The 10,609-nt window shown below is 33.0% G+C and overlaps 1 non-coding gene across 1 annotated transcript; it reads left to right on the top strand.

Annotated features, from left to right (window-relative positions):
• The first annotated feature begins 384 nt into the window (after window positions 1–384).
• On the top strand, window positions 385–490 carry LOC121218875 (small nucleolar RNA R71). Its single transcript, XR_005915356.1, has one exon. It is a non-coding gene; the product is annotated as a small nucleolar RNA R71 (small nucleolar RNA).
• The last annotated feature ends 10,119 nt before the right edge of the window (window positions 491–10,609 follow it).

Genomic DNA, 10,609 nt, shown 5'->3' with positions numbered 1-10,609 from the left:
CCCTCCAACTGGGATTATAGGTATTAGAATAAGGATTTCCACCCCTATTATTTACATAGCTTGCTTCCTCCGGTTAGTTCTCAATAGTGTGGCTCCGTTCTCGTCGGCTTGACTGATGTCTCCAAATAGTTAAGCTTTTCAAGGATTCTTTTGAATCTATCATCGTCGTTCTCTTCACTTACCACTGTCACCATTGGAGGCTTGGATTGGTACATAAATCTCTCATTAGGCCACATGTACGAATTCATGGCCATGTCCTTTATAATTTTATAGGCTCATTCGTACGTATGAAACATGAGAGATCCACTAGATGTTCTGTCTAAGTTAGATCTAATATGTCTTTTAACACCATTGTAAAAAAATTGTATCTGCAACCAGGCTTACAATCTGTGATGTGGGCACTTCCTTAGCATCGTTTTGAAATGTTCCCACGCCTCATACAAGGATTCACCTTCAAATTGTTTAAAATTGGCAATTTCTTGCCTCAATTGAATGTTTAGACTAATTGGGAAAATTTTATAGATAAAATTCTTCACCTGATCATTTCAGGTGGTAATGGAACCTAATTCTAATCAGTCTAACCAATCGGTCATGTTATCACATAATGAAAATAAGAATAACCGAAGACGCATGGCATCATCAGATACCACGTTCTATTTAAAGGTGTTGCATAGTTGAAGGAATCACTTTAAGTGTTGATTCGAGTCTTCAACCATGTTCCATTTGAATGGCAGTGTGTTTTGGATCATTTGAATTGTGTTCATCTTTATCTTAAAATTATTTGTATTAATTGCTAGTCATTCTATGCTTCCTCGCATCGCATCTAATGTGGGTAGGGCATACTCGCGCAACATACGTTGAGCCATTAGGACTTCTCCTCGATTATTTCCTTGTTGCTCTCATGGCTCTCTAAATAATGGATTTCCCCAAGGTAAGTTAATTACTACAGGTGGATTGGTGTTCATCATTTGACGATTGTGCCTAATAATTTGCTCTAGATTTGGGTAAGGTTCAATTGGAGTGCTGGAGCTTCGGGTCATAAATGACCTGAAAAGAAAATAAAAATAAATAAATAAAATTAAAAATCGTATCTATATGTCCTAATGTTCCTACTTTTCTTATTAATTGTAAAAAAATATATATTTTTACAATTTATTGTCAAAACCTCCCTGACAATGGCGCCATCAACTTGATCACCTATAAACATGTTATCATTTTAGTTAAATATAACACCAAAAATATAAGAGATAAGAACAACGATGTCCGCAAGTGCACGGGTCAAATTGTAATATAGTTGTACAACAAAATACCGGGAAGTATTCCGAGGATCGTACCCAATGGAGGATAGAATAAACTATGAAAATGTTTTTACAATAATAAGTCTAAATAGTACTAATTAATTCCTATATTACGATTAACCAAAAATAATTTAAGAAAAGAAAAAATAAAGAAAAAAGAAGAAGAAAAAAAATGAATTAAATTGATAAACCAATCAAGAAGATTAACTCATTCTAGGGTTTGTAATTAACTTTGGATTAGAGTTTTATGATGGATTAGCTATCGATTAACCAATTATTACCTCCTGGTCTCTAAATAACTAATCGATTCGTTGATACCCACTTATCTCCCAACCTCACTTTCTCAATTACGATAAATTACGATTTAGTCAGTTCGACTTATCTCCTGACCTTATCTAGCCTATGATAACTTCCTAGGGTTGTCCAAACTAGTGGTTTAAGCACACGTAATTCATACCAACTAATCCCTTTCAGGAAACCCTAAATTCTCCGTTAATCACGACCCTATCCACTCATTAATCTCCCCTAAGGGATTTAGCCACTCATGTTATTCATAATCTCAACTTTGATTGAATAAATCATGTGAGGAACACGATCGATTCGAAAGAGAAAAGAGAATTGAATAATTGCGGATGTAATATCGAATGGGGAAAAAGTACAAAAGAAAATAAACTTAAATACTTTGATAATATAAATAAACTCTTGAATCAAAACTAATTTCAAGAGGAAAAACAAAAGAGTTAAGAAAAACCGAAAATAAAATATAAAAATTTACTCCTAAACTACTAGGGTTTTTTTGAATCCTTCTAGGACGACTTAGTTACATCAAACCCTAACAAATTATTTATAGAGGTGTTGGTAGCCCAAATTAGGTCTTCAGCACATCCTAACAAGTTTGATTGCGCGGACAAGATTAACCTTGATAAATTTGGGTAGGACATCCTCGTGTGTCGTGTCACACCCATTGCGTGGTGCGACACGACACGCACTTCCGACCTTCTGTTGTTTGTTTTGTGCCTTAACATCCTTGGAAGCTTGTGCATTACTAGTCCCTTGCTTCCACGTCAATTGGGCATTTATATCTTTATCCTACACACTCAATTGAACCTATTAGCACAACCTAAGGATCGTGTCGACCTTTTGGGTCACAACATCTACAAAATCTATTAAAAATACTTATTTTTATTAACTTTTAATACTACGACCTAAATACCAAAAACGTAAATTAAAATACTAAATTGCTTAGAAAATAAACTCCTTAAGTTCAGAATTAATCTGAATTGACAACTACATTTGACAGTAGGTCAATGTGCAATTAGTACCTCTTTGCCCCGAACAGTAACACAAGTGATCGTCTCACCCAGTTGCTTGCGGTTCTCCCTATCCTTCAGGGAGGCATAAAATTCATAAACGATGGCATCAATCGCCGATTCAGTCAAGGTTGCGTATAAAATTGTTCCAACTGTGGGATCGTACCAAATCTTAAATATCATCGCAAGCGGACATGGTTGCATCGAACCCACATTCCTAGATAAACGAACGCCCACTCATTTGGAGGTAGAACCTCTCGACTTTCAAGTTATAAAATCGATTGGCATCGAAATTTCTCAATGGTGCGTTAGTTTTTCCTTGGTGCCATTTTTCAATTTAAAGCAAAATAACAACAACCCAAACAATAAAATTGATGAAAAACAAAGTTAGAACACAAAACCTCATTTAGTTGCCGACAAAATTCATTTCTTAATCGATATGGACTATAAATATGAAATAAAAGATGAGAACTAGAAAACTGTGACGATATGAGGATAAGAGAACTTACATATGGAAATCAGAGGTGGGGATTGTGAAAATTTGAAGCTAGATCTTGGGGAAGAGGTGCGGCGGCTAGAGTAGGGTGTTTTATCTTCTTTGAATGTTTGAGATGTGCGTTTTCATGGCTAGAACCAGTGGGTATAGATAGACTTTCAATGGTTTTTAAGCCTGAAATGGCCCAATTTTGGCTGAAAAACACAAGCGTGTCGCACCATAACTTATGCATGGCGTGACATGACGCTCTAACACCCCCCATTTTGGCTTTAAAGTACTAGTGTCGCACCATAGCTTATGCATGGCGCAACATGACACCTTAACATCAGGTAATTTGGCTTCGAAGTTCGAGATGTATCGAAGTCCTCCGGTCATCTGTTTTTTCCCCACTTAGCTTCTCTTTGCCCCATTGTGTTCGGAAACCTATTTGCTCCTAATATTAATAGGAAATTACATGTTAATTATCTAAAATCTAACTACAAACGAAAAATTGAAACTAATTTATACTATTTACAAGTTAATTAAAGTTCATTGGTTTAACAACTATGTCATGTTACCAGACTTGTCCCACAATTCTTTAAACTTCACCATTAACTTCAATTGTTGTTCACGACCATTATAGTCCTTTCAATCAATCCCATTCCTATTGGGATCTCGCCATTTGTCTCATTCTTTTGCATTACGAGTACCTACACTTGCAACGACCATTATAGTCCTTTCAATCAATCCCATTCCTATTGGGATCTCGCCATTTGTCTCATTCTTTTGCATTACGAGTACCTACACTTGCACAACTCGAAAAATACCTTTGATCGACTATTATAGATTAAATTGAATAAAACGTAACAATCTTACCTAAGTAATACCTCACTTTGGGAATCGTGGCCACATTTGAACACTTTTATCTCGTCATCGATTTTTATAATTAGCTCATTACACTAGAGATTGATTTTCAATTTAGAAGTAGCCATGAATGGCCTACCTAACAAAACGAGATTTCTTGATCTTCCTCAAAATCGAGGACTACAAAGTCGACAAGGATTATAATCCCTGTCCTATGACCAATTCATCCTCGAGTACACCTTGTGGGTGTACCAAGGATCTATCAAGTAGCTGTAGCATTATCGAGGTGTTATTTAGTTCACCATGTCTGAGTTTTTGATAGATTGATAAGGGCATTAAATTTATGCTAGCCCTTAAATCGAAAAAGGCCTTGTTAAAATATTGATCCACTATATCTATTGGAATCATAAAACTACCTTGATCTTTCAATTTTAGGGGTATCCTTTTAGCGATTAAAGCGTTACACGAGGCATCAATGTCAATTCACTCACCCTTTTCTATTTTCTTATAATGTGCCATTATTTCTTTTAAGTACTTGGCATATTTAGGGATTTTATCAATTAATTCTAATAGCGGCAAATTGACATTGAGGGATTTAACTAAATTGAGAAAATTATAAAATATACCTTATCCCTCTTTTTCTTTTCCTCTGGTCATGTCGAGAATGGTACCTTTGTTGTGCTCAGATTGGTGATTACCAAATTAGACACTGGTTCGGCTGACTTTTAGACTGGTTCGTCATGCTCGACTTCCTCCATAGGTTCGTTAACAATTTCAGATTCTTCCCCCTCTTCATGGATGGGCTCTTTTGGCTTTTCAAGTGTCTTCCCCTATAGCAAGGCAATCGCCTTTACATGTTCCTTCCCATCTCTCCGAGGATTATTTTCCGTGTGATTGGGAAGACTATAGTTAGTTTTCTTTTGAAACATAGTCATTAACTGACTCATTTGGTTGAAAAGGTTGTCTATTCGAGATTCGAATCCACAAATAGTTTGGACTTGTCGAATGTCTGTCCTCATTATTTGCATCCCCTTCTTTAGCCAATCAAATCGTTGACTATATGCAGTATGTTCATTCCCCACGGGTTTTTTTGTACATGCGAAGGTTGGTAAGAAGGGTTTGGTCAGTTTTGCACTTGATTTATGTAACACCCCTAACCCGTCTCCGTAGCTAGATTAGGGTTATAGAGAATTACTATACAAAGCAGAAACTTTAATTTTAAGACACAAAAATAATACAATTTAATACTTATTAAAAATAACTCCATGCAATCATAACAAATATGCACATCTAGGCCTTAAATTGAGCCTTCGAGACCCTAAAAGCAATTTGGGAATAATCAGGGGTCAATTTGAAACAAATCAAAAAGTTTGGAAAAGTTTGAAAAATTGGGAAACAGGGGTCACACAGCTATGTGGCCAGGCCGTTTGACATAGCCCAGACCGTGTTGATATTTAAAGTTAGGACACATGACCGTGTCCCAGCCCGTGTGTCCGCTCGTGTGGGTATTCGAAATAGGGTCATACGGCCGTGTCACCAGGCCATGTAACACTTTGAGTCTGTGTGGTTCATTCTGCACCTAGTATTTTAAATGACACACAATTGTGTAGGGTGACCGTGTGAGGGACATGGCCGTGTGACAGCCCGTGTGCTCCTTTAACAACCCTTACAACAAGCCATTTCTTACCCGTTAAGCCATACTATCTATAACTACTATTACATGCATAAATCACATTCAAAGGCACCTAAAACATGTAAAAAATCCTTCAATATAAACTTAACCAATGTGCCTTCATAAGACACCACAGTTCATTTACCTAAAACACATCAATTTCAACACCATAAGTCCATGACCAAAACATACATCACATACACATCATTTAGTTACTTCATTCTCAAATCATACCTCTTAGCTATACTTTTTCATAAGACATATTTAAGTGACCAAATTCACCTATTAACTCAAGCATATACCAACTAATGTCAAGACATATACATATGCAAATAAGTTAAGCCTAAGCTTAAAACATATCACATGGTCAAGTTAGCAACACATTCCTATTACTTTCAAAACATACCAATCAACCATCCAAAAACATATCAATCAACCATTTCTTTCCTAATCTCAAAGGACCATTCACAACTATTAAGAAAATGTATTAAGGCATACCGGAGCTTGGCACAATCCAAACATACCAATTTAATATACAACCCTATACATGCCATATGACACCTTATACTTGACCCATTTGTTGGATCCGAATATAAAATGCCACATTTCATTGCTGAAGCAACTCACTTTTCTATTTTTTTTAAACAAAGGAAACGTATTGGTAAATTATTTTATAAAAATTTTGGCAGAATTTCCGTTTATTTTACATAAAACTCCCTACAAAATTTAGATTTTCAAAAAATATCCACATTCAAATTATCTCTCAAATCAATTCCCAGCACTACGATTTCTCAAAACATATCAATAAACTAGATTTCTACACTTTACTATTTTATCAAAACATTAGTTATAGACTACTAGCAAAGAAAACATAATGAAAATATTTAAATTCAATTTACGACATAATATTATATATATACAAGCCTAGGTACATGCCATTTACATCAATTATAAAGTAAACTCTTCACCAACATTGTTTGAGCTAAACTTTGGTTCTTCGGATGCTGCTAGAACGATCTCGTGAATCTAACTACCTGCGCATGGAAAAATAGACAAACCTTACACTGAGCAATTTTTATGCTCAATGGTGCTAATATCATATAAATCATTACATAAGTATTGGACACAAATTAATTGATAAAAATAAACTAAAACATAATTATAAATATCATTAATAACTTTAGAATAAAAGAAAATACTAATATTAATAAACTTTAATATTTTGATATTGACAAATCAAATAAAGAAAATAAGTTTTTTAATTAAATTCAAAATCGAGTAATTAATTTAATTTGCACAATATGAAAATTCAAATAGATTCAAGTTTTGTTTTTGCTATTCTTTCAATTTAGACCCCGTGCTAAAGTTTAGACTCATAACCAGATATAGGAATCTGCCAACCCGAGTTGTTCGAGAACAATGGCTATCAAAGTAGTCCACGACCCTCTGGAAATTGGAATTGCCCACGACCCTTTGGGAATTGGGGCTAATAATAATAACAACTGATCGACTTGGCCTTTTCTCGCTCGACCCTCTGGGAATTAGGGAGATTTAAATTCTCTGATACAAAGACTTTATGGCATGCCAACTATATCTGATTTAGTCTAACTTAGAAAAAACGGAGTAAAATCCAAACTTCATGATCCATTTCAATTACATTTTCATATAATTCTCATTTCAATTCCATTTCATGTTCAAATCACATATTTCCTAATGTAAAATAGGCTTCCAATTTGAAATATATTTAATATTTTCTTGCTTAATTATCTAAAATCATAATACAAAAATCCAAATCATAACCATGAATTTTCTAATTTGATCATATGAAAAACATAGTATTCATCTCGAAATATAATTTTATAAATATTAACTAAATCATTCTAACTCATCCAAAACTCATAAAAATAAAATAAAATAAATATACTTAGTCATATTAAACTAAATATTCTAAGGCTTTATGTAATGAAAATAAGATATTAGCACAAACCGAAGTTTTAATCGCTTTACTCATTTTCTTCACCTCACTTCGTTTTTAGCTTATACTTGAATTTGATGGAAAATAATGGAAGCAATTTTTTTTTCTTTCCACCCTTTCTTTGATGTGAAAAAGAAAGAAATATGAGAAAGATGTTATCTTTCTCTCTTTTTTTTTCTTTTTTTATATATTATAATATTAATTATTTAAATATTATTACTTAATAAAAAACCATTTAAAAGCCATCATGAAATTATTGATTTTTTTAAGTAATGGTAAAATTGCCATTAAGTCATTTCCACCAAAATAAAATAGGATAATTGCACTTTAGTCTCTATACTTTTCTAACTTATTCAATTTAATCCTTGAACTCGATACCGAATTTTTAACTTAATCACATATCCCTACTAATAATTCTCTATGTTTTCATGTTTGACAGTTTTCTCTAAAAACGATCACAATTTCTTATACTACTATTTATTTATAGATCACTTATTCAAGGACTTCTACCATAAATATTCTTCTTCTCCTTTTTTTTTTTAAAGTGGGAATGTTACACGCCATAACCATTTCAATATATTCAAAAGCTACCAAAGTGGATTGATGGATAGTGTGATCATGCTCTAACAAAGATTCCAACCGTTTAAGCTTTCTGATGATCTACAAAACATAGAAAAGCAACTACACAAGCAACTAGTGCTCAATAAGCTTGTATAAAGGAAACTTAAACTTACCGTACATATTGAATTAGGCAATCAAGCATAATTTCATTTAGTCATAAGCCAATTTTCCTTTCCTATACATAACACTTCACATGGTTAGTTGTTGAAGCAATGCATATAAAAATCCAACCAAAACATAATATATAACATGTCAACATTTCCCTTTCATAATTCATCACTCATACATGTACAATGAACCATCTTTTCCTTTTAATTATACATAACATTATAATTCATTTCATTATCCAAAATCATGGTTCATTTCATATATCTATATACTCATTTAAGTTTTATTTACCCTTTGAATCAAATAGAATAACATCGGATACCCGGGAATTGCTCACACATAGTGTGCTTTTTCATGTAACTATAATCATATCATTTAGTGCTCACACGAGTTGTGGGTCGAGATGTTAGCTACTCGATGCTGCTCACACGAGTTGTGGAGTATCCGCAACAAATGCAAGACCTCAGCCATCCGTAAGACATCCAGGACCAGTACCTAGAACCATATAATCCCTAATGACATGTCATTTGTATCCTAAGTATTCACAAACGAAACCACTTTGCATATCCAAATCCTTAATTTGCATTTAATTTTATCCTTTTCAAAAATACATTTCCTTCATCATAATACCATTTTGAATATCTCATTCAAACCAAAGCATTATATTAATCAAATTCATTAGCATCAAAGCATTATATCACTCAAATTGATTAATATCCAATTTTGATCCATTTTACCAAAATATTATACAATTACTAATCTAATCTATTTGTAACATAAATATTCATTAACATTACGTACAAACATTATATAATATTTTAATCCTTATACGAACTTACCTCGATTGAAACAGCTACTAAAACAGAGTTGACAACTAGTCCGAAACTTTAGCTTTTCCTCGATTTAAATCCGATTACGGTGTTTCTTGATCTAAATAATAATTCAACCCAATTCATACATTTTTAGCATTCTAACAAGTAGTTTTATGCAATTAAACCCTTCCATTATCAATTTACAAATTTTCCCCCAACATGTTAACTCTTATACAATTTAGTCCTTAAACCCGTAACATGAAAATTTACCATTTTTAGCTAAAATTCATGTTATCCAATTTTTACCTAGTCTCATAGTAGCCCATATTTATCATCAATTCACAATATTTTCCTAGAATTTTACCATTTTCATAAATAAGTCCATAAAGCTTAAAATCATCAAAAATTACTTAACAAAATACTTATATTTAACTACCAACTTTAACAGTCTATCAATTAAAATAAAGAACACCTTAAAATTATTCATGGAAAGTCCCTAAATTTTTAACAGTTTAACAAATTGACCCCCGGGCTAGCTAGACTAAGCTTATACGAACTCAAAAACATAAAAATTACAAAAAATGGGGTTAGAATCACTCCCATGCAAGCTTAATTGAAATGGCTGAATATCAAGCTTCTTCCACAGTTGCCTTCTTTTCGAATTTCAGTGAGAAGAAATTAAAGAAGATGATAGTGTTTTTGCTTTATTTTTTTATTATGTTAATTTATTATTTAATTATCCTTTTGCCCTTATAACTATTAACTTAATACTTATCAAAACATGTCTATAATTGTCCACCAACCATCTATATGATTATTTACCCACTAAGTCCACTACCTTACTTTAACATAACTATTTAATCTCTTTTACTAATAGAAACTCACTTTTGCAACCTTTATGATTTAGTCCTTTTATTTAATTAACTATCTACACATTAAAATTTCTTAACCAAAATTTAATATGACCCTAATAACACTCTGTAAATATTTATAGGCTCAATTTATAGAAATGAGGTCCCTACTTGACTTTAGGAAATAACCACTTAAACTTGATTATACGACTAATTAGCATAATTTATTAAATCAAAACTTCAATAATGTAATACTTGACTCATAAATATTAATTAATAACATTTACAAATTCACTTGTCGGATTTGTGGTCATGAAACCACTGTTTCCGACACTACTGAAAAATGGGTTGTTACAATTTGCACCTCCTTGGTTGCCTTCCCACTTTAGGTTTGAATGATCCTTCCAATTGGGATTGTAGGTGTTTGAATAGGGATCTCGACCCTTATTACCTATGTAGCTCACTTCTTCCGATTGGTTTTCGTAACATGGCTCTGCTTTCGTCGGTTTGACAGTCGACCCCAAAACGATTAAACTTCTCTAAAATTTGTTGATATCGATCATCTTCGTTATCTTCATTCACATATTTTACTTTTGGTGGCTTCAATTTGTACATTATCTTTA

Source organism: Gossypium hirsutum, chromosome D06 (assembly GCF_007990345.1).
Source record: "Gossypium hirsutum isolate 1008001.06 chromosome D06, Gossypium_hirsutum_v2.1, whole genome shotgun sequence".
NCBI lineage: Eukaryota > Viridiplantae > Streptophyta > Magnoliopsida > Malvales > Malvaceae > Gossypium > Gossypium hirsutum.
This window is presented reverse-complemented; position numbering and strand designations above follow the sequence as displayed.